At 40.9% G+C, this 22820-nt stretch overlaps 1 long non-coding RNA gene across 1 annotated transcript in view; it reads right to left on the reverse strand.

Annotated features, from left to right (window-relative positions):
- Positions 1 to 22820, reverse strand: part of LOC129348781 (uncharacterized) — a 145647-nt gene that overhangs the window by 119059 nt on the left and 3768 nt on the right. The gene's annotated exons all lie outside the window — the stretch shown is intronic.

Below are 22820 nucleotides of genomic sequence, written 5' to 3' on the forward strand. Positions count from 1 at the left end.
TTCTTCTTCATAGCTCATCTCCTCCCTTGTTGGGTTTTTTTTCTATCTCACTCTGTCATCTGACAGTTAACTGCACAACAGGAAGCCTTTCACCGAGGGGTTACGATTAAATTCCCTTAACAGACAAATGCTCAGTTACTTAAAACATATATGTTTATGCAAAACATTTTTCCCAAGACCAATAGGGGGTTTGGATTTGTATCTCAGTTTTTGTTCTGTTTTGTTGTTGTTTTAATAGAAGTTAGACTGAAATTGTGTTGGTTTCTTTGTCTTCACTTGTCTCTCTGGGTGGAACTTTCTGTTGCCTGCAGAATAAATAGCATCTTATGTTGAAAATTTAGTCCTGCTAATTGGAATTCAGCTGGCTTCGTATTGATTTACTCAGTAACAGCTGGTCACAAACAGCAAAGAAGTAGAAAATTAAATCCCCTAAATCTTTTTAATTTCTTTATAGCCCACCCAGTGTATATGCATTTTCTTAATTTATAGCTAAGAGCAGTCAGCATGAGAGTGTCAGTTATAAAACAAACATTTTATTAAGCTCTCTTTCCATTACAGGATCCTTAAGCTGCAGAAAAACAACACTAAAAATCTATTTGCAGGCTGTGTGCCTTCACTTCACCTATTGTTGAAACTATTGCTGTCATTGTATTCAAAATGATTCAAACAGTTCCTGTATTTGTGTTGTATCACAGCCCTCTCTTTCCCATTTTTAATATTTTTGAAGTCATCGCCCCCCTGAATTATAGTCACAAAAATATCCAGAAAAGTTTCTGTGGTAAAAAATATTTTGCATATAGGATTTTGTCAAGTTTGCAAAGTGAACCAAGTTTGTCTTTTGATCAAGCACATTATTCAATGCAACTGCAAAATTGTAAATGGTTCTGTGGAAAATAGTATTTGTCATGTAGACACCCTGGAATCCTAGAATGAAACCATAGAACATTATCAATGTCATTTAAAGTCTAACGACTGGTAGAGCGCTCATGATGTGATATCAGCTATCACACTTTTTGCAGTGAAAATCTGTTATTTTGGTGAAAACGACCTCTCAAAATTGCCATCGACTGAAAATAAAAATTCAGAGGAGGTGAAATGACTTTGAAACTGGACCAGTGCCTAAGTAAAAGAGCAGGAGCAGGTTTGAATGTGTGTACAAGAGAAACATGGCCACTTGGCCAAAATATTAGCCCAGTGCTGAAGGTCCACTGGGAAATTACATGACTTGGTTATTGACCATTTCTTCAGCTATGAAGGACAAAATGTCATCCACTTGACATACGTGAAGTCAAGAGCTTTCTCTCTCGCTCTCAGTCTCTCTGCTTGAAGCAAATGGTGACTGTGGTTGTGTTTGCTGTGTGTTGGTGTGGGTGTTTCTGTGGCTATGCACTAAAGCAGATATGAATAATCAGTCAACTCTATTGTCTACAATGACTAATTTGAGCATTATATTTAGGCAATAGGCATATATGCCATCTTGAGGAAGGTTTATTCTGAGCATACAGAACACAACACTTCTAAATGTCTTGTGTAAATGCACATTCTGAGAAACAGCTGCCTGTGAAAGTGAACCAAAACTGAAAATGCAGCAGTGAGCTGAAAGATGCCATAACAGTCCATAGGGCTGATGGGAGCTGCAGAGTCGGCTGATAATTCTCTGTAATCTTTTCCTAATAAAAAAAAACATATTGATTGAGGCCACTTTGAGGAAAAAACTTCGCAAAGTCATATTGTTCATGCTTGAGCACTATATTTTCTTCCATTTTTCTCAGCTTGAAAAGTGCAATCTGATAAGATGAGCATTTGCATTGCCATTTGAGATAGCCCACAGTCGCAGGAGAAAAAAGGTCTGAGGTACAGTTTGAAGGGAGGCACATATCGGTGAGTGATAGAAACATTTTCCCATTTAGTTTCCCATCTGTGTGGCAGTGACTGCGTTTGGATGCACGTGCACATCAATCGTGCACATTTGTATGAGTGGATGCTGGTGTGTCAATGATGACATCACTTGCATGCAAGGGTTTTTTTCCACACACACACACACACACACACACACACACACACACACACACACACACACACACACACACACACACACACACACACACACACACACACACACACACACACACACACACACACACACACACACACACACACACACACACACCCCTATTTGGCCCAGCACAAAGGCATACACACTTCAAAGGCATGGGGTTTGGATCAAACGCAGTGGGTGCAGGTAGGTGGTGAATGTACACAACTCTCTCCATGGCTCCACTCCCTTCATCTATAGCTCTTTTCATGTCTGTGCTTGCAGGAGCCACATTCACTACAACACTTGAATCTTAATGTGAATAAATAAGCTCAAATCAAATGAAATTGTGTTTCAAATAAATCAGATGTTGGAACCTGAGTGTGAAGCGATATGGTGCTTATAAAAATTATTCCCTCCTCCTGAAAGTTTTCCCCTTTCACTCCTTTTTACAACGGAATTGCGGACAATCTAATTTGACTCTTTTGACCTGAATATACTCTAAAAAAGACTCTTTCATGCCAGAGTGAAAACAGGTTTCTACAAAGTAGAGTATTATCAATTATTAAATATATAGAATATAAAGTAAGGGATTTCATAAGTATTCTCCTCCTTCAAGTCACTATTTAGTAGATGCCCCTGTCAATCAACCTGCACATCTGGATACTGCAATTTTATCCCAATCGCCTTTGCAAAACTACTCCAGCTCTGTCAGGTTACACAGGGATTGTCTGAACAGTACTTATCACATCCAGGCACAATTTCTAAATTAGATTGAAGTCTCGGCTCTGACTCACCCACTCCAGAACATTCACTTTGTTGTCTTTGGCTGTATATTTTGCGTCATTCTCTTGCTGGAAAACAAATCTTCTCCTAAGTTGTAGTTCTCTTGCAGACTGCATGTGGTTGTCCTCCAGGATTTCCCCACACTGTGGTGCATTTATTTTACCCTCCACCTTTACAGGTCTTCCAGGGCCTGCAGCCAAGAAGTATCCCCACATCATGATAATGCCACTGCCATGCTTTACAATAGGCATGGTGTGTTTGATAATGTGCAGTGTTGGGTTTGTTGTATGATTTTCTTGTAATTATCCCCTGACTTATGTTTTTCACAGAGTTGCTTGGAGAGTTGTTTTGGTTTCATGACATATGTATAGCCAGGAGTACTTATTCACTCGTGTTTGGACTTTTCCAATACAGATATCTTTAAACAGTCAGTCAACAATCAGAGACACATTTACTTCTCTCAGGTGATCTTCATTTCTCAGATTGTTTTACTTCTACCACCAAATGGCTGATCCTGTGTTTAATTAGGTGAATCACGTTTTATATTTTTTACTTTCTAGAAATCTTTTTTTCACTTTGACATAAAAGAGTTCGTTGTAAATTCTTGCTAAAATGATTTAATGTTGGAAAGCAACAATCGGGGGATACATCCACGACTGTTAACACTTTTTAAAGGCACTGCAGTTGACCATGTGGTTTTTGTCAAAAAAATAATTTGATTTCAAGGCTTGAGTTGAATAAAGTATGCAAAAACTCTGTGGACCTTCAAAGCTGAAGGCCTTTTTCACAAAATGTCTCCTATACATCGACAACAGTATCTATTCGCTGAGGGACCACAGATCAGTTTGCTTCATATCTTATCAGTGATTATTAGAGATTTGTGATAAACTGTGAAAATGTTACTGAAAATTAAAAGTTAAACAGAGCTGGCTGCCCGCACAACTCTTGTTAAGCAGACAGTTATGTACATGTGATCCTTAGTCATCAATTTAGCATCAACTGAAGCCAGATATCTGAGGCATGGAGAGGAAATGCCATCTTAAGAACCAGCATTTAGGCCAGTTGCAATAAATCACTATAGCTGTTCTGCTGCCCAAGTCACATAGTCCTTCAACTTTATTTTTTTTAGATTTGACTCCTGTCCCTTTGGGACCTGAAGGTCGGAGGCGGTTTGGTGACCATCCCCTCTGCTTTCCTTCTTTTCTGTCCCCAGCTCATCCTGTCCCCCTCCTGTCTCCTTTACTAAACCCATGGGACACAAGGAAGGTGAAAGAGGGTCACAAAATCCAAACGCATGGCCAACTCTATGTCAGTGCATTCCTACCAAAATCTATACTCAGCCTGAACTCAACTTTTCAGTGCAGACAGGTATCTATTCAATTCAATTCAATTTTATTGATATAGCGCCAATTACAGTCAAATTGTCTTGAGACGCTTTACAGAACCCATATGCCTGACCCCCAGAGCAAGCCAAAAGGCGACAGTGGCAAGGAAAACACCCTTTTAACAGGGAAAAAAACCTCGAGCAGAACCCAGCTCTAATGTGGGGGAACCCATCTGCTGCTGGCCGGGCGGGTTGAGAGGGACAGAAGAGGTAGAGAGGTAGAGATAGAGGGGTGGGGGGGGACACAAGGACCATAAAACACACAGTATAATACATGCATGATAAGACAGATGATACATGCAAAGTACAACTAACATGGAAACTAATTCTAGTTTACTGCTATGGTGTACGGCTCTGACATTATTATATCAATATAACAAGCTGAATGATGGATGAAAGCAATGATTCTGTTGAAATTGCTGAAATGAATCCCTTATCAAGAGATCTTTTTCGTGTTTATATATATATATATATATATATATATATATATATATATACACACAACTGAATTTAATAACTTACTCTTTGCCTGCATACTTTCATCTTTCAAAATGCAATTCTGTGTAAAAGTATTATTACATCACTGCACTTAATTGCCTTTTTTATGTAACTTTTATTGACTTTGCTTACTTTTACTGCACTTGTTCATTTTTGGAATAAGACAGATGAAAGTAAAGAAGTTTACAGTCGTATCTTTAAAACCGAGCAACATTAATCACCGTTAACCTGATTCATAAAACCTCCCTCCCAACCCTGCAGATTTCTCCAGATGCATCTTATTCTTTCGATATCTTATTAAAGGCCTAATGGAATGTGACTGATGACAAAATTTCTCGTGATTAAAAAGAGCTGTGACTGAGATGGTTATGTTGTAGTAAGAGTACAGAAATGTCACCGTGATGCCTTTAATGGGTTATTTTCAAATCGCCTCTGTGATTTACAGGATTGCAAATAATTTAATATGCCAGGCCAGTAACGTTGTTGTAATAAGCCATCTAAAACAATTTATTAGATGTTCTCTCACAATAATTCATGAGGGTCATGCATGTTTTATGAACAATCAATCAAACTCAAACACCAGCAGGCTGGATAATGAGGAACTATTGAGAGGAATGAGGCCTGTTCAGGCTCAGAGATGGAGTAGGACAAATGCTGTTCTCTATGGACTACCTTGAACGTGGTATTGTAGTTATTGTGAAGGTGCGTGTTTGCATCTATGCATGTACCTGTGCATGTGTCTAACAGAGACACACAGCATACAGGAGTAAGTTCTGAATGAGTTTATTTGTTAAAAACTTGCAACATACTCTGACCTTGGTGACACCACTGTTTCACTGGAGAGTAATACAGCAGGCATATATATATATATATATATATATATATATATATATATATATATATATATATATATATATATATATATATATATATATATATATATATATATATATATATATATACACACACCTATATATGTATATATGTATGTGTGTGTGTGTGTGTGTGTGTGTGTGTGTGTGTGTGTGTGTGTGTGTGTGTGTAGGTGTGTGTGTGTGTGTGTGTGTGTGTGTGTGTGTGTGTGTGTGTGTGTGTCTGTTATACACAGTTTAGCTTATTATTTTTTTTTTGATTTTATATCTGTTCCTTGCTGTTTGTTATTCCCCAGTCTTGTACTATACGGGACATGGAGTACTAATCTTCCCCAGGGGACATGCAGTCACTTGCTCTATTACCTGCCCATTACTGGGCAAGCTTCCAGATGTATGTGACCATGCTGTGGGTAGAGCTAATCCTGTAATGACACAGACAGTTAATTGATTGCAGTCTGATCTCTATCCAAGGCTCTCCAGCAAGATGGAAATAGTGGCTTGTGAGAAAAGAACTTAACCTTCTCTCGGTGAATTGATTTGATCGGGGGACAGCGCGGGAAATTCTTTAAGTCCATGCGGGACTCCGGAGCGAATAAGTAGCTGGGGGCAATTACTGGCATGACATTTTGTCACCGGCGCTGCTCCTTTGTACCACCGCGTCATGTAAAGAAGACTGAGCGAGGCAGAGCGATGTGCCAAAACACACCGTCCTGTCACAAAACAATCAGACAGATCCTTTATGATTTCTGGGTTTTACACTCATTTTCATTTGCATGTGGCAACACACATGATGCAAGATGGTGCAATTCTCTGCTTTAGAGTAATAAAGCTTATTCCTGATCTTTAAGAATAAATTATGCACCAGCTTGAAGTCAACAAATTTGAATCGCTCAAAAGAATTTTGTCTGCAAAACCGGGTGGTCTCACCCTGAATTGATCCAGTCCTCATCTATCAAGCAAAGACTCAATTTGCACAAAGCACTGTTCAAAAATATGGATTTTAAGAGACTAAATATTTGATAAGAGGAGAAATAAAGATGTCAGAATAATTTGATAAGCGTACACCACACACAGAGCACTAGACTGTGTGGATCCAATAAGCTTTTAATCAAAAACCGATGTGGGCAAAATTGATTTTAATGACATTTTGCACGTTTATAAATGCATGCAGAAAGCCCCATTGGGGAGCAGAAGCTTCCAAATTGACTCAGCCGATGCTTTTAAAAGAGGCACTGCCACATTTAAGAGTTCAGAATGCTTATGCTTAAAAGAACTGGTTGTACAGCATGTCTAAACGTGTCAAAGGCAGAGTATTAATGTCTGTTCTGAATGGCCAGTCTTTGAATTCGGAGCTGCATCCTTGTCTTTTGTGTGTCATTTCTTCACAGAATGAATCATGTGGCTAATGGCACACACTTTCAGATGGGCTTCTCCTCAGAGGTATTCAGCTGTACACCCCAAAACGTGAAAAGATGTGTGAAGACCCAAAAGAGCCTCAGGAAAAGATTCAAATACTTGATATTTTTCCCCTCAACAGACATGGCTAATCGCTGTGTTGTGGCCATGCCGGTCAGATTTTTGATGTCAGTAAGTTACACAAATTATCGGAACACTGCTTCCCTGATCTCCCAGCTGTTAGATGGTCCTCTTTTGAAGCATCCTGATGCCCTCAAGTGATGGAGGACATGTTCAACATGATGACCAGAGGAGCAGGCTTTTAACAGAAACATCCGGAGTCCAATTCGCTAAATATCCTGGGAATTCTACCCTGGAACACTTTCTCTTCTGAACCGAGAAGTGCACACAAATTGAGCTGCTCAGTGACCATCTGTATAACACTTAAGCAATTTGAACTGTGATGCTAAATGTACCACCTACATCAACGCTTTAAATAGGTGTGACCTTTAAGTATGGGAAAATGTCTTTTCACCGCCTTTCACACCACTTTAAAGGAGGCTCAGTCCAGTGAATCATCTCAGAATAAAAGGCTGTTGGCTTTATAAACAGCCTTCATAAATGCATGTATAAATTTTAGCCTGTACATCAACAGCTGGCTCTCAAGCTCATTTTTCCAAACGTTTTATCAGCCGATAGATGTTCCCCGAGCTGTGTGCTGCAGTGATTAATAACATCTCAGTGAAGGGTTACCTCAGGAATAACAGATAAGGGGATGTTGGTTTTTTTCCAATGTAAACTGTAAGGGGTTCAATTAGCAATGAAACAAGTGTCCCTATGTAGCTATGCTGGAATGAACATGATTGACAGATGGATGTGCTGGAGGAAGGTTACAGGGGCTTTGGAGACAGCGGTGGAGTTATGGGATGGGAGGGGCCGACTGGGAGGTGGTGAACACAGATCACGCTCAAGATCATCCCCTGCTATCCATACCAATGGGCTCATGCGCAGACATCGCCATGCAAATCTCCAGTTCAGTGTACACATGGACACATAGGCACACCTAATCAACACAAGGGGAGAACATGTTGCTTTATATTTCCACCTCCCTTTATTTCCTTTCCTGCACATTCAGAATTTGTACAAGCACATTTACGGATGCACCGAAATAGGCATGCATGAGCACACACGCCGGATCGTAGGTTAGAGGAGCCCAGTGTGTCCCTGGTTACCAAGCAGCTGGGCCGGGTCATTATCATCTGTGAACTGTGACTCACACTGACATTGTCTGGATGGTCAGCTATGATGGAGTGGCATGCTGGGACAGGCTTTAGGTGACTCAAAAAGAGAATAGCAGGGGATGTCAGTTCACGGGGGGAAAAAAACAAAAAACATAAAGACAAGAAAAAGACAGACATGGACAGAGCAAAAACTGGGAAATTTGTAGGCAGGCAGTTTCTTTTTTGCCATGAAGGGTGAGGAAAACAGAAGCAAGCATTACATGAGAAGAAAGGCAGGAAGAAGAAAAAAGGAGGAAGAGGAAGGATTTGAAATTGTGAGGGGGAAAAAGCACAAAAAAAGAGAAGCCATGGCTGAGCAACAGAGAGAGGAGGAAAAAGGTACAGGAACCTATTTTATATGAATAAAAAGCCCGGCGTTAGGATGAGCTGAATAGTGAGCCGCGGTCTTGTCATCATGTCCCTTTTTCTTCCCAGAACAACCTGTTTGATGTGTACAGAGTAATATGGTGAACAGCGGGGGGTATCCAGAGCATCAAAGAGAATTTAAACCACACACTGGCCCATTACGGCGTGCTTATAAATGTGTGTCTGCGTGTGCTGATGTCTATGTCTCCACGACCGCATAATAGCAACTGACTGCATGCGTGTCAGTGTGTGCACGCAGCACACCACAACGCCTGATTGTATCCCTTTTGCCGTGTTGTGACAATTATCAGTCAGCAGGTGTTCCTTGCACGTTGTGTCTTAACTACCAATCAAAGCTAGCCCCCTGTCTGTCCTATCAGTGAGTGTAACAGCGGACGTAATAACAATGAACTCCTCTTGATGATCCATGACAGTGACAACCAGACCAGGGACGGCATTTGTTTTCTGCGGGGCTCCTCCGTGGCTACTGCCTTCACGCATCAGTAAACACACTCTGCTCTCTGGTGGAGGGTGGAGGTGTTGAACAGCAGGGGAAAAGGAAGAGGGAAGAAGAGAATCGCCCCTTTCTGGAGTGTGTTGATGGATGGTTCGCTCGGTTTGGCTCAGAGCTCACATGAATAAACATATAGGGCCGGTGTTTGCTGCAGACAACTCAAATGCAAAGCTTTGATTATGCAACGATATGATGAGATTAAAAAAAAGTAACTGAAGAAGTGGGATTTGATTACGGCTACTGCTCCGAGGAGATTCACTTATAGCTGAATTGCTGATGATGTTTCGAAGGGCGCAGGCTTGAACCATGGATTTTTTTTTCTTTCCCCAAACGAAAACAAATTGAACGCCACAAGTGACTACACCTTGTTCCCTTTTCTTAAGGCTTAGATTTTATTTATCAACCCTTTTGTTTTGCATTTTCTCCAAAACAGAGCAGGTTTGAAACGTATGTAATCACCTAATCGATGGCTGCAATCGACATCTCTGCAGAACTCTCTCCGACCTTTTCCCAGTGTCTTCCAGCTCCGCTCAGTGAATTATGGACATTAATTTTCACTCATAATTATGAAAAATGGATTTTCTGCTTTAGCTTCTCTCTCTCTCTCTCCCCGAGGCAAGGCCCGCACTGAAACTCAATCTTGCTCTGGTATTGGCCGACAGTTCAAGGCTGTCGTTGTACTGGACAGCTTGCGAGGATTACTATCTGAATGTGAAACATTGCTGAAAAATGAGCAAATATGCGCAGTCATGTTTTTTTTGGATGAATAAACATTTGTAAAATCTTCTGAGAGAACAAACATGAGTTTCCTCATGTATTGTTATGTTTCCTAAAACAAGAGCACTGCTGTTGCAAACTTTTTTCTCAGCACATTTAGTTTGTGGCAAATTTGTCGACATTTAAAGCTGCAACAAACAGTTTGTTGACCACTCGGGGGGCAGTGAAAACGTGTAAACACCACATTTTATCCCTTTTTTTAAACAGATAAATTTTCCAGTTTCACACCAAAGGGAGCAAGTTCCTCTCTGGATATTGATGAAATTTCTAAAAAAAAAAAAAAAAAAGACTCATTTGCATGTTTTTTTTCACGAAAATATTCCTTTTATGCCTTAAAATTGTTTGGTATTAATCGGGGGCTGATGAGTCTGCAAGCAGGTTGGAAGATTTTGGAATGGATCTGTAAAAACAGACATCAAATGAATGAATAATCTGACCAGAAAATTAGGTCAGATCAAGATCTTAGACCAGATTCCTACTACAGCTCCCAAGTCAATGCGTTTGTCCAATCAGGGGCAGGCAGGATAGTTTGAGAAGAAGGCTGGCAGGAGTTGAACATCGGCTACTGGCCTCAAGCACACGTCCACCAAGGGAGCGATTTTCAGATGCGGCGCGTTCACATGAGGGAAAAGCGCATCTAGTGAACACGTAGCATTAGACTCTGCTCAAACACTGTAAAAGAAATAAACACTTTACGTTATACACCTCCAAGTTGTAATATTGGAGTAGTTTGGCTATAGACGAATAAAGGTGATACAGAAAACAGCTCGCTGCAAGTTGATAGGATCTGTTCCTTAGGTTTGTTACAGGTGAAAACCTTGAAAGTCTGAATGTGTTTTTAAGACTGTCATTGATACATTGCAGTTTCAAGGTAGAAAATCTCAGCCAAGGCGTTGACTGCCAGCATATTGACAACACCACATGAACGTGTTTAAAAAAAAACTTGATTTTCACTGGTCTTTAATTTGGAGACTTGTTACGTACACACACATTTTCTGTACCAGCCAAACATTTGAACACACCTACTCATTCTGGGGTTTTCATCCTTTGTATTGTTTTCTACAGTGTAAAACAAATTATAACATACAATAAACATGTAGGGTTCATACTGTTCTGTTGAATCTCCTATGGTTCAAGTGTTCAATTCTGCTATGATAATTGCTTTTGGATCATTTTTCGCCAGGGTGACAACTTGGTAATTATAAGGTGACGACAGAATCACCTTTAAAAGCCATTTTTTTAACAGAAAGCCAGAAACACCTCTCTGACACAGAATCACCAAAGCAGCAGCCCTTAATGTGCTATTCTTTATTACACAGGTGGTCACGATACTGTGTCCACTGATACAGATCATATTGGGTGAGATTATTTAGAAAATGTGTTGATAGAGGAATTTTTGCTAATTAGTGCATGAATTATTCTAATTATGACCTCATTAGCACATATGATTATGTTTAATATATCATGGTGATTACAGCAGGACACGATGTTTTGCTTATTACGACGGCGAGAGAGCTGAGGGAAGGAAGGACGGGCCACAGGGGAGTCGGAGGACACGGCTCTGCGGGGTTTTCAACCCACAGCAGCAGGGTAAACAGTGTGCAGTCTCTCAGCTGAGGGCAAGAGATGCTTACTCCTGGTTAGTCTCACTGACTTTCCGTTTTAATGGGCTGCTGGACTCAAATTAAAAATAACATATTTTCTCACTTCGCTCTGTAGTGGGATTATCCGCAGAGAGAGGTTCAGTTTTGTTTGCCCAGGTTTTGTCTTCAATCCAATAAAACTGAAGCGATGCTCACGGAGACGGAAAATTACATTTAAGACCAGTATCAGTGTCCCCTGGTACTCTGATACACTTTCAGAGGTTTTAATGGGAGCTATTTCTTGGGCATGAAAACTGCTCATAGTGGCATCTCTGGATTATCCAGAGTAACTTCTGGATCATTTTTAAATGCTGTGTGCGCCACAAACAAACTGACAGATCAACACTTTCACTGTTACATCTGCCACCATGAACAGAACTGACTCATTTTGTCAAAAACCTTTCTTGATCTGTCAATGCGGATTTTTCCAACTATTTACAATTCCATAGCCCAATAAATTACTTCAATATAGTGCTGAATTATTCTCTTAATTAATCAGTCATTTAAGTAATTTATTAGGCAAATTGTTGCACATTTTGTGGTTCCAGCTTCTAATGTGTCAGGATTTCTCTGAGGTCAATATTTTTTGCTTCTGAAGTAAATTGAATGCAGTTTCTTTCTTTTTCTTTCTTTCTTTCTTTCTCATTCTGTTTTGGTGTTGACCTAACCTGTTATTGATTAATCAATTAATAATCATTAAAAAACACTAGATTAATCAATAATGGAAATAAGCATGAATCACTGCGTCTCTACATGAGATTTTTTATAATGGTTACAGCCTCTGGTGGCAGTGTGTTTGGAAATGGGCTTTGTACAGCCTCTGGAAGTCTTCTGGAGAGTGGATTGATTACAACTGGTTGAAAACTGAGCTCCAGATCCCACCTGGCACTTGTGAGGAGTGATTAGCCCGGAGCTCCAGGCCTCCTCCCAGCCCTGGTCCTCCACACCTCCCGACCCGTTGGATTGGTTCACCACCACAACTCCTCCTCCCACAAGACCCCAGCAATCACCACACATGAGTATATCTACAACCAAAACTCTCAGACAGGGCGGTTGGTATTTGATGTGACCAGTTCACCCTGGCGCCTCGTTTTGACTTATTTGTGTTTTGATGTGGTCCGTTGGTTCCGTAGCCACTGAGGGGTGACCACGGACATTTAGAGCTTCTGTTGGCGGCTGCTAATTTGGTGAGGAGCTACCAGTCTTAGTGGAGGCTGTGGCTCCTGTTAGCAGTCCACCAACTACAGTGAGAAGCTATTCGTAACTGCAGTCTTTGCACATTGTGTATTAAATGTGTGTATTCTGAGGCACCAGTTTTGTTTAGGTAGTTCTGTGGACTATTCACTCATATATTAGTTTCTGTTACTTGCTCATCTACACACTGTTTGCATCTTACTTACCAGCTATATAGGTAATACATTTAATGCCAGAGCCTTACACCATAATCTGTGAATCAGTTTCAATGTTAGCTTGTACTTTGTTTGTATGATCTATTTTATCATGTATGTATCCAATGGTGTGTTATATGTTCCTTGTTCCCAACCCCCCTCCCTACCACCTCTACCTCTTCTGTCCCTCTCAACCCACTGGCCAGCAGGCAGATGAGTCCCCCCATATGAGCCAGTTTCTGTTCAAGGTTTCTTCCCCTTAAGAAGGAGTTTTTTCTTGCCACTGTTGCCTTTGGGCTTGCTAGGCTGTTCAGGCGTATATGGGTTCTGTAAAGCATCTTGAGATGATTGTAACTGGTGCTATATAAATAAAATTGAATTGAAACTGAATTGAATACATTTGTTTTGGTGAATTCTTATTCAAGCAAATGTGCTTTTAATAGTACGTTTGCTTGAGTAAGAATTCGCTGCAGCTGAACATATTGAAGGTCTGCAGACAACAGCACCGACCTTCAAGCACCGACCGTGAATCATGTTTTCAAAGAACTATGTTTGGCACTCCACAGTCTGTTTTTTAAGGCAAAACAATTTCCCTTGAAATATAATGATTCTGGAGTTGGTACAATTATCTTGCTTACATGCTGCACCTCGAAGAGTCGACTGTTGCTGTTTGTTGCTGACGTACTAAAGGTTCAGATCAGGTGGAGTCCTTTAGACCAGTTTTATACGTTTATATGTATGTACGGAGATTTTCTTTTCTCTTTAAGTGCTTGAAGCTGTAAATTTCCATATGTGGAATGGAGATTATTCCCGCCTCCATGTGCACCTCCTCCAAGACTCGACCAGCTCTTACAATAACTCCATGGTTATTGTTGATGAGCACTGATTATCACGAAACCAACTCAGTTTCCAGTCACACTGACAACAGCTCAACAACATTCAGAGAAAACACACAACATGAAACACTTGACACGACTCTTGCTGCTCTGAGGAAATTAGTGCCGTAAAAATGAAAACTGTACAGAATTAATCAAGACGATAGCAAAACGAGAGCGGGGAACAGGATAAAGCAGAAGTAAAGGCCTGTCAGTCACTGAGCAGTAAGTGACTGATTTTAGAATGTTGTGTTATTTTGTCAGGTAAGTTCTCCATATCACATTTTGGAGAATAATGCATTTAACGTGGGGGTAGAGTTAATGCAGTATCGCACAGTGTTCACTCTGAAAGGCGCAGCTCCACCCCTTAACTACATATTGATCTTATCTGTGCAATTTAGAGCTGCCTCTCTTCCCTGCAGCTCTCGTCCCTGGAGGATGAGCAGTACAGCCTCATCATACACACAGTCATACGTAAACATGTACACACTGAGGGTGTGTTGGATGAAAGTGTGCACGTGTGTGTGTGTGTGTATGAGTGTGAAGGGGGGAGGGGGTCCACACTCGAATACATGACTAATAGACTGTCGACATAGATAAATGACTTTTTAAGCAACAGAAAATTGCTCCGTGTTCCATTCACTGAACAGTCGTTTCCTCTCTTCTCTCTCTCTCTCTGTCCTCCCTCTTTCTTGTCCTTTTCCTTTCCCCCCTACTCCCTGCTCATCATATCTCCATCCTCACACCCTCTTCATCTCCACACCCATGCACCACCGACTCCTTTCTCCTCTCGTGCCGGTTCTCTTCTTCTTGCCCTACTGTACTCGTATTCACTTTTTCCGCCCCTGTTGCCAAAGCAACAAGTAGCAGAGGTTTGAGAGTCTCCTCTCTTTTTTTTTCTCCCAGTCTTCTTCTTCTTCTTCATTTTGTGTGAAGGAGGAGATAGAAAAAGATCTGGGACCGCACAATAGCGGAATTATGCAAATTAATCCACCCAGTGACAATGGATTAGAGCAGGCTCTCTCACAGCTGACAGAAGGGGTTTAGAATGAGCTCTGAGAGTCACTTTAAATGATTCTTGTCTCACAAATCACATTCACGTTCACGCTAAGATTTCTGTGTTCACCTATTGCCTTTCTCCAGCCTGGATGTTTGAATAGTTGCTGTATCTGTGCACCATGTAAACAGACCTGACATCTGAATACTTCATAATAGAGGCAACAGCTGACAAAAAAACAGACAAAACCTTTGCAATGAATAAGAAGACATCATTATTACATCTTCATGCCTTTGCAACAGAGAAATCTGCATGTGCATGTTTATAAATATTATATATATATTTTTTTTTTTTTTTTTTTCTGCTTGCTGTGTGTTTGCCGGGTGGTTGAGTGTGTGTGTGGTGGTGTGACAAATTACAATTTGAAGCGTGCATGCAACTTGTTTTGCTCCTATAAAAAGTAGAACTAATATGACTTGATGTTTCAATCCCTGTGGTAAATCACCACTCTTGATGTTTGCAGTGGGACTGCAGCGGTGAAGCGGAGTAAAAGTACGTCATCGGGGGTCGTCAGGTGGGCACCCTCCCTCTTTGGCTTTTTGTTGATAAGCCCATGACATCTCCAGAGGGCTCAAAAGCTCAACCAGCTGCACCTCCCTCTGCTCCATCCCCTCCGCCTGTCTTCATCTTGCAGCCCAGTTGTTTTTCTTTCCTTTTAATCCAAATCCAATTGCTCCTTTTGTTCCTTCTTTTTTCTTCTTTTTTTGATGCTCTTGACAAGGACTAGATTGTTTGTTGGAGGAAGTGACCCCCTCGTCCTCATCTTCTTCAACAGACTGGTAGCAAAACACTGAAATAAAAAAAATTCCCTGCATCCCACTTCCACAGGGAGAGTCTTGGTCTTCCAGCCATTCTGCCCAGTTCCAGTTGCCAGTTCAGAGCACTTGCTGTTTTTCCTCTTGTAAGCTTCTTCTTCAACACCATCCTCCCACGGTGCTGTTGATTCCATAGTGTATGCCACCTTGGCTGTTGTGGACCACAGGACCATGTCTGGCCAGAGCACCGTAACCACAATGTCTGGGATAAACACAAGCTCTTTGCCAAGTCTGTGTCCATTTTCCAATTCTGCAGCAACCTGCAGAATGCATGCGTCCTTTGATGTTATATGGCCCGCTGTTACAAATGCTGCGATGTGGGCATTTCTGTTCCAAGACCGATGCCAGCTGTCTGAGAACTTTGTTATACCGCCAAGCGTAATGCCCTTGGGTGAGGCTCGTGATGCATCCAGTTAAACTGTGCCTTAGTGATGCAGGTGCTCGGTGAAGAGCAAAGCGGGGTCTTCTCCTCATCACTACTTCAGGTTCTGGGATGTGGATAGAAGGTCGGAAGCTGCGATGATGACAAAACTTTGCCAAGATCCTTCTATCTCCCAGACGTCACGCCAGCTGAGTTCCCTCTTTCCCAGGCTTTTGGAGTTAAACCGTTCGCCCTGCTTGGCCACTGCGATGGCCTTGACATGTCGCTGTGCCTCCTCCTGTTTTCCCACCTCCTCCACTACGAACTGTTCCTTCTGCAGTGATATTGCAGAAGCAATGCTCCCATATGTCCCATATGCACTTCAGATCTCATTTACACTTTCTTAATAGTATAGCACCTGGATAATATTCTTTGAATGAGCCGCATTTTTTCTGACACATTTTAAAGCTTCCGCCTATTCAAGTAGAATCCTATTATTTATCCTTTGTAAAATTCAAACACGTATTCCTGGAAGGAAAATTATTACATTGTTATGAGCACTGCAGGCTCTGCAGAAGCCATAACAATGGCAGCGTTTATTCTTTTATTTCAAAATGTGCTTTTGTCAGAAACATACTGCAGCAGGTCAATTTCAGTCAAGTTACTAATCACATGTGGAAATCTTTGTGCGTGATTTATTGCAATGTGGGTAAACACAGAGGAAAACAGACAAGACAGCACATAAAAAGTCCTCAACAGCCACACAACAGTACTGTGTGAACATTTGATTCATCTTGTGTTGTTGCTGTGGGTTGCCTGTCCAAAACATCTCTCACTGCCTCTTGAGGTTGTTTGAAAAGTTAAGTCTTTACACATTCTGTCTGCAGGAGTTAGACATTTACACTCTGACATTTTGTACCGAATTTCATTATAGATTCAAACAAGACTGAGAGTCTACAACCAGGATAGCGAATACTTTAAAGCTTTAGTGGTGCTCAGTGTTGGTTTTGTGAAAACATGTCAATGGTAATTTCAGAGGTTATTGTTTATTTATGTGTTAATCATCTGGTCATAATCAATTATTTATGTTTCAGATAAACAAAATGCTTGTGGATGTTCAGGTTAAAGCTGACTATTGCTTTCGGTTATGTTACAGAAAAAAGTTAAGACCTCAGGCTATAATGAGAAATAAGGTTCCACTAGACGTAAAATTTCTGACATGATCAAGAAGAATTGTATAGGTGAGTCAGTGGAAAATAAAATTTGTGTTTACTGTTAGTCTTGCACTTCTTTTTGAGAGACAAACTAATAATGCTTAATATGGCAAATATTGATAATTGTTGATCAGGATTAAACACAAAGTACAGTTGATGCAGATTAGTGCTGTAAGTGCCATTAATGTTTTTTGTTTATGTAGATTTTCATTGTGACCGTCTTTAATCTGTTTATTAATTTTACATGCATGTATCTTTGTAGCTAAGCTTAATTATGGAAGAGTTGGTCAAAAAGTTTTAAGCTTGAGGCCAACCACAGAAGATATATGTACACCCCTAAAAGTTTTCTGTCTTTGGAAAGATGGATTCAGCCTTTCTAACATGATATGGAAAACTGCACCATTAGGTTTAAACTTACAAAGTTGTGACTCAGTCTGTCTGCTAAGAGCCAGTGATGATCAGGCAGCTTTGTCAAACACACTCTAAAATCAATTCTGAATCAAAAGTTGGAGTCCTGAAAAAGTTATCAAGAAAGAGTCTTCAAGCAGTCTTCACAGTCTGATGCGAATAATGTTTACTCAATACAGAGGCTGTAAGAACAAACGAGCAAAATTTCAAGATTTATACTGACTACACAAAGCGTTACGTCGTCTTGTACACTCATACAAACTTCTTCTAAACACACCTTTTTCATTCTGGAAAGCCACAACTCATCGTCTTAAGACCCAATCAGGATGCATATGATGTAATCGTATCAAAAGTTAGACCACCTCCTCTATTTTATTTCTGCTAGGTTGGCATTATTTCTGCTTAGCTCAGCGTGACCTAGGTTTCAACTCACGAGTGCAGATGAAGAGAGTTCATGCACTTCCAATCTCATCACCTTATATGGGCTCCATGGGCTTCCATTGGTTTGCCACTTTCCGTAACGTGCTAGGTCTTCCAATGTTATCATTGTCTGCTCTTAAATTTGATTCACACACCCTGTTTGTCTAATTTTATCATTTGTTCAATCTTAAAATGGCACAACAACAACCTATTCACAAGAAGCCAATAGGAAAGGAGTGTGTGTTCACTATAAAATCTGTTACATTTGAATGTCTGATGTAATTTTATTCTCCATATTGTTAACAATGATAATTCACGGACAAACTAGCAGTGTGTTTGTTATTATCTTATTCAAGGGTAGATCCTGGGGGCATAAAACATCCCTGACAAAACCACACACAAGAAAAAAATGAGAGGATCACAACACTACTGAGAATTCATTTTGTAGGGACCCTGAGTAGAGGTAGTTCAGTCTAAACAGAACTTGAAAAATTCTTACAAAAACTACTTGTCTGAGGGTAATGAACAATTATTGTCACAGTTAAAAGAAGCCAACAGACAACCTCCCATCACACTGACAGCAGCTTAACACTGCTCAGAGAAAACTCTTGACGTGCTTGATTCTTGCTGTTCTGATGAAATCAGTGTTGAAAAAGTGGAAATTATAGTGAATTTATCAAGATAACAGCAAAAACTAAAGTGGAGGACGGGATAAAATAGAAATAAAGGCCTGTCTCAAATAATAGCATTTCTGCCACCGAGGTAAATAAAGAGCCACTGTTTGAGAATTTATGATATGCTGTTTTGGACAATTTGTTGACGAGTGATGCTGTTGTTTTTCTTGGAAGGACAGTCTCATTGTAACTCACCCTTCCTGCCTGCAACGTGAAGGAAAAAGAAAAGGAAAAAAAATCCCTGAACAACCGAGGTGGTGGAGCAAACAGACTGACAGTGCCATCCATAGAGCCCCGCTACCGGCATAGTGAGAGAAAAATACACAACTCCAGAGACATGATAATGACAGGAGCCAAAAGGTTGAGGTACTAAAAAACACTCCTGTGTTGTAAAGTTAAACACAAAAGTACAAAAGCTTACAGGTGAAATCGCCTGAATGTTGATGTTTGCTCCTCTGTGCCATGGATACACTCAAAATATCATTTTTTTTTTCTTCACAACTTATTGTGCTGTTTGATCTCTTGTTTAACACACATCAAACCAGAGATGGTATCGTGATAAGTGTCATGTTTGAGCTCTCCTGCAATGCTGCGTATAGTACGTGTTCCTAGTTTTTGTGTATTTGTTTGTACTTGAACGCCAGATGCATTACACAGTTTTACAGCACTTCTCTCACTGATGTCCTGGAATGATGTGTGTGTGTTCAGGTATCTTGACAGCAGCTTTGGTGCAACCTGACAGCAGGTCTTGGTGTCGTGATGCAGTGCATGCAGCATACCTTGCCATTCCTTATATCATAAAGCAATTCCTTTGTGCACGCGTGCAGGGAGACTGCAGGATGCTGTGTTGACTGGAAAAACACAGGTACAGGTGGTGTGATACTACAGAGAAGTGTGTGTGCGTGTGTGCGTATGTGTGTGAGCAAAAGGAAGTAGAGGGGTAGATAAGAGGAAGCTATAGGAGGAAAGGAGAGAGTCAACACTTGTATTTTGCACTGCATCTGGCTGTATCCTCCCCCTTGCTTCAGTGAAGGTCTGATAGGGAGCAGATTTCATAACAGCCTAATAACACCCTCCAAGAGGTCTCAAGATACAGCTATTCTATCTCGGCGAGAGCTGCCATCATCTCTACCTCCACAATCCAGCCCCTGTCAACAGCCGTCAACCCTACAACCCCTGAGCCGACTGATATTGACAATAAAACAGGAGGCAGGATCAGCGGGTTGGCGGGAATGTGTGCACACATGCGTGTAAGTTTGCGTGTTGGTGAAAAGGTCCTAGAGTGGACACTCATTCCAACACCACCAACCAGAGAGGGGCTCAGTGTACACCTGGTAGCTATACTCTCTCACGGTAGGATAAAGACAGATTTCATGGAGGCATGGAGAGGAATACATAGAGGCAGCCGCACAGAAAGAAAAATGTATAATGATCCCCGTTGTCACAGCCATGACTTTTGGACAGCTCTGGTTACTCGCACCGTGCTGCAGAGGAGATGGAGAATTGTAAGCCTTGTCATGCATCATAAATGTAATACCATATGGGAATGTAGCTCTCACACACAGTAGAGAATAGGAAATTTGTGCTCCACATAAAGAAGAATCTATTGCCTTTTATGAGGTAGTGAAGGACACATTGTGTGGCAGGCCTCGTAAACATATGCATGTTTCTCTTATGAGTTTTTTGCAGGGAATTGAGGGAAGTCTGTACAGAATGACGGAGGAGGATTAAGAGGCAGATAAGCACAGACACTATTTACATTGAAATAGCTGTACTGCTTGAGAAGGGAGGCGATGAGGAGAAGAAGTCAAAATGGAAATAGATGAGAATGAGATGATGTGATCAGGGATCTGAATGTGAATAGAAACGAGGTTGAAGGTGTGGGGAAAAATAATCATGTATAGGATGTTTGCGCTGATAGATACAAGATCAGCATGCATACCATTTCGCTCACCCCTGCCCCAGAAGGGCTCTTCAGTGGCAATCTCATTGCTGCCTTTTTTTTCTCCTAATATTTGCCACAGAGGTTTCAAAGAAAAAGTGGATTTTGCGAGTGCGGAGGAGTTTTCATCTCGCTGTCTCTGGTGGGATTGTTAAAGCAGACTGTGTCTATAGATCTTTGGGGGTCACAGCATTCAGAAACCTCCATTTGTTGGTGCCATCATCCCCTTGGTAACAATAAAGGACAATCAGTGTGTGTGAATCAGCTTGTGGCAAGAATCTGGACCTCTGCACCTCAGGGTGAAGGCCCTATCATCTCTCCTTGCTGCACAGCTCTTCGGAGGGAACAGCAAAGCTTAAGACATCATGCCCAGATTTGGCAGTGCTTACTTTCAGTATATCTGGCTATTTCTCTGTCCTCTGCCTGTGACTTAGCAGCATCTGCAGTGAGACTGATCAATAGATCACACCAACAAGAGGTCTTGAGGCCAATTAGGCCAGGCAAGCTGGGCCAGGGCCAAGCTGGTGTTAGGCTGTGTGTCAATACTGAAGCTTGTCTGCCCTTAGGAAGAATGGATAAGGAATAAAGGCAGATAGATATTAGTGGGTGTGTGTGTGAGAGAGAGAGAGAGTGTGTGTGTGCGTGTGTGTGTGTGTGTGTGTTCTGTACGCTGCATTTACTGATTTACATTAAATGACCATCACCCCATCCCCAAAAAGTTCTTGCACATCTTAAGCCCTCAACCGCACCCCATTTTCAGTAAATGCCTCCTTTACTGTCGCGTCTGCTTCTACATACCAAATAGAGCAGAGAGGGGGAGATGAAGGGCTACTGATCAAATGTCATTGCCCTGCTTCCATGCACAATACTTTAGCACCCTCTGTTGGAGTGTTAGATCACAACATGACTTATAAAAAATGCCTCACATCATCTGTTTATGCATCCCGGTTGATACAAATGTTCTTCAGTGTGCACATTTTCAACCGGCTCCTGCCAGAAAACAGCCCCTGAACCGAACATATTACAATATTAGTTTAATTTCCTCTTGCCTTTAGCAGAAAATCACTCCAAGACTGTCCAAACGTGGAACATAATTTATCTATGTCTGATGTCTATCTTGGATTAATCATGAAGGTGAATTCATTAACCTTAATTGCACAGTTTATGCGGTGAAAGGGCAAGGTGTGTTGAGGGTGCGTATGAGGGGAGATAACATCCAGTTCATTCATATCGATTTGCAAAAGACTTCTAGCCAAGAAATAACTGAGAGCCGTCTCTCTCTCTCATGCACACACACACTCACTGTCTATGACAATCAAGTTAATTAAAGAAGTTGAACAATCAGGTACTTGGAGTAAAGACAGAATTAGTCACCCTCAGGCCAAGCACTTTAAATCTTAATCAGACATGCACTAATTAAACTTCATTTCAGCAACTAGCCTAAAGTATTGAGTATTTTGCTCTCAGATGCTGGTGTGTGATGCTATATACAGAGCTGACACTGAATGTCAATTTCAAGTTGAATGTTTGCACATAGAGGAAATTAAGTTGTTCATGGAGTCATTTATTGTTTTGTGCAGATATAATTCGCAACACCAACTCAGAAATACTAGCGCAGCAGTGAAATTTTACTCAAAACACGACCATAAAATCTTACATGTAACATTACGTTGTCCTCTGTTTGAAGGTCAACAAATAAAATCTGTCACAATAAAGGTTTCCTTGAGACAAATCAAGTCCATCCAGACAGAAAAAAATGTAGCCCCGCAATCATCGTTTAAAGAGAAGCAGAACACGAAATAGCCTGATTTTCTTTCCATCTACATCCAATAAAAAAGTCTCTAACATTAAAATTGCCTTCTTTTATAGCTACTGGTTGTTGACCAGAACATAGCTGGGCACAAAAAAGCTCAGGATTAATGTACATAGAGAGTGGAGACAAATTCAAGGGAAAAACCAACAAAAAGTATCTAAGTAATGTTAAGGGCAATCATTTGCCACCAGAACAGCTTCAATGCTCCTCAGAATTGGTTCTCAGATTGTTTGTAACTCTACTAGAGGGACAGAACATCATTTTTCAAAAAAGATTTGGTGTTTTGATGAGAACATATCGGCA

The sequence above is a fragment of the Amphiprion ocellaris genome, chromosome 1 (genome assembly GCF_022539595.1).
Source record: "Amphiprion ocellaris isolate individual 3 ecotype Okinawa chromosome 1, ASM2253959v1, whole genome shotgun sequence".
Lineage (NCBI taxonomy): Eukaryota > Metazoa > Chordata > Actinopteri > Pomacentridae > Amphiprion > Amphiprion ocellaris.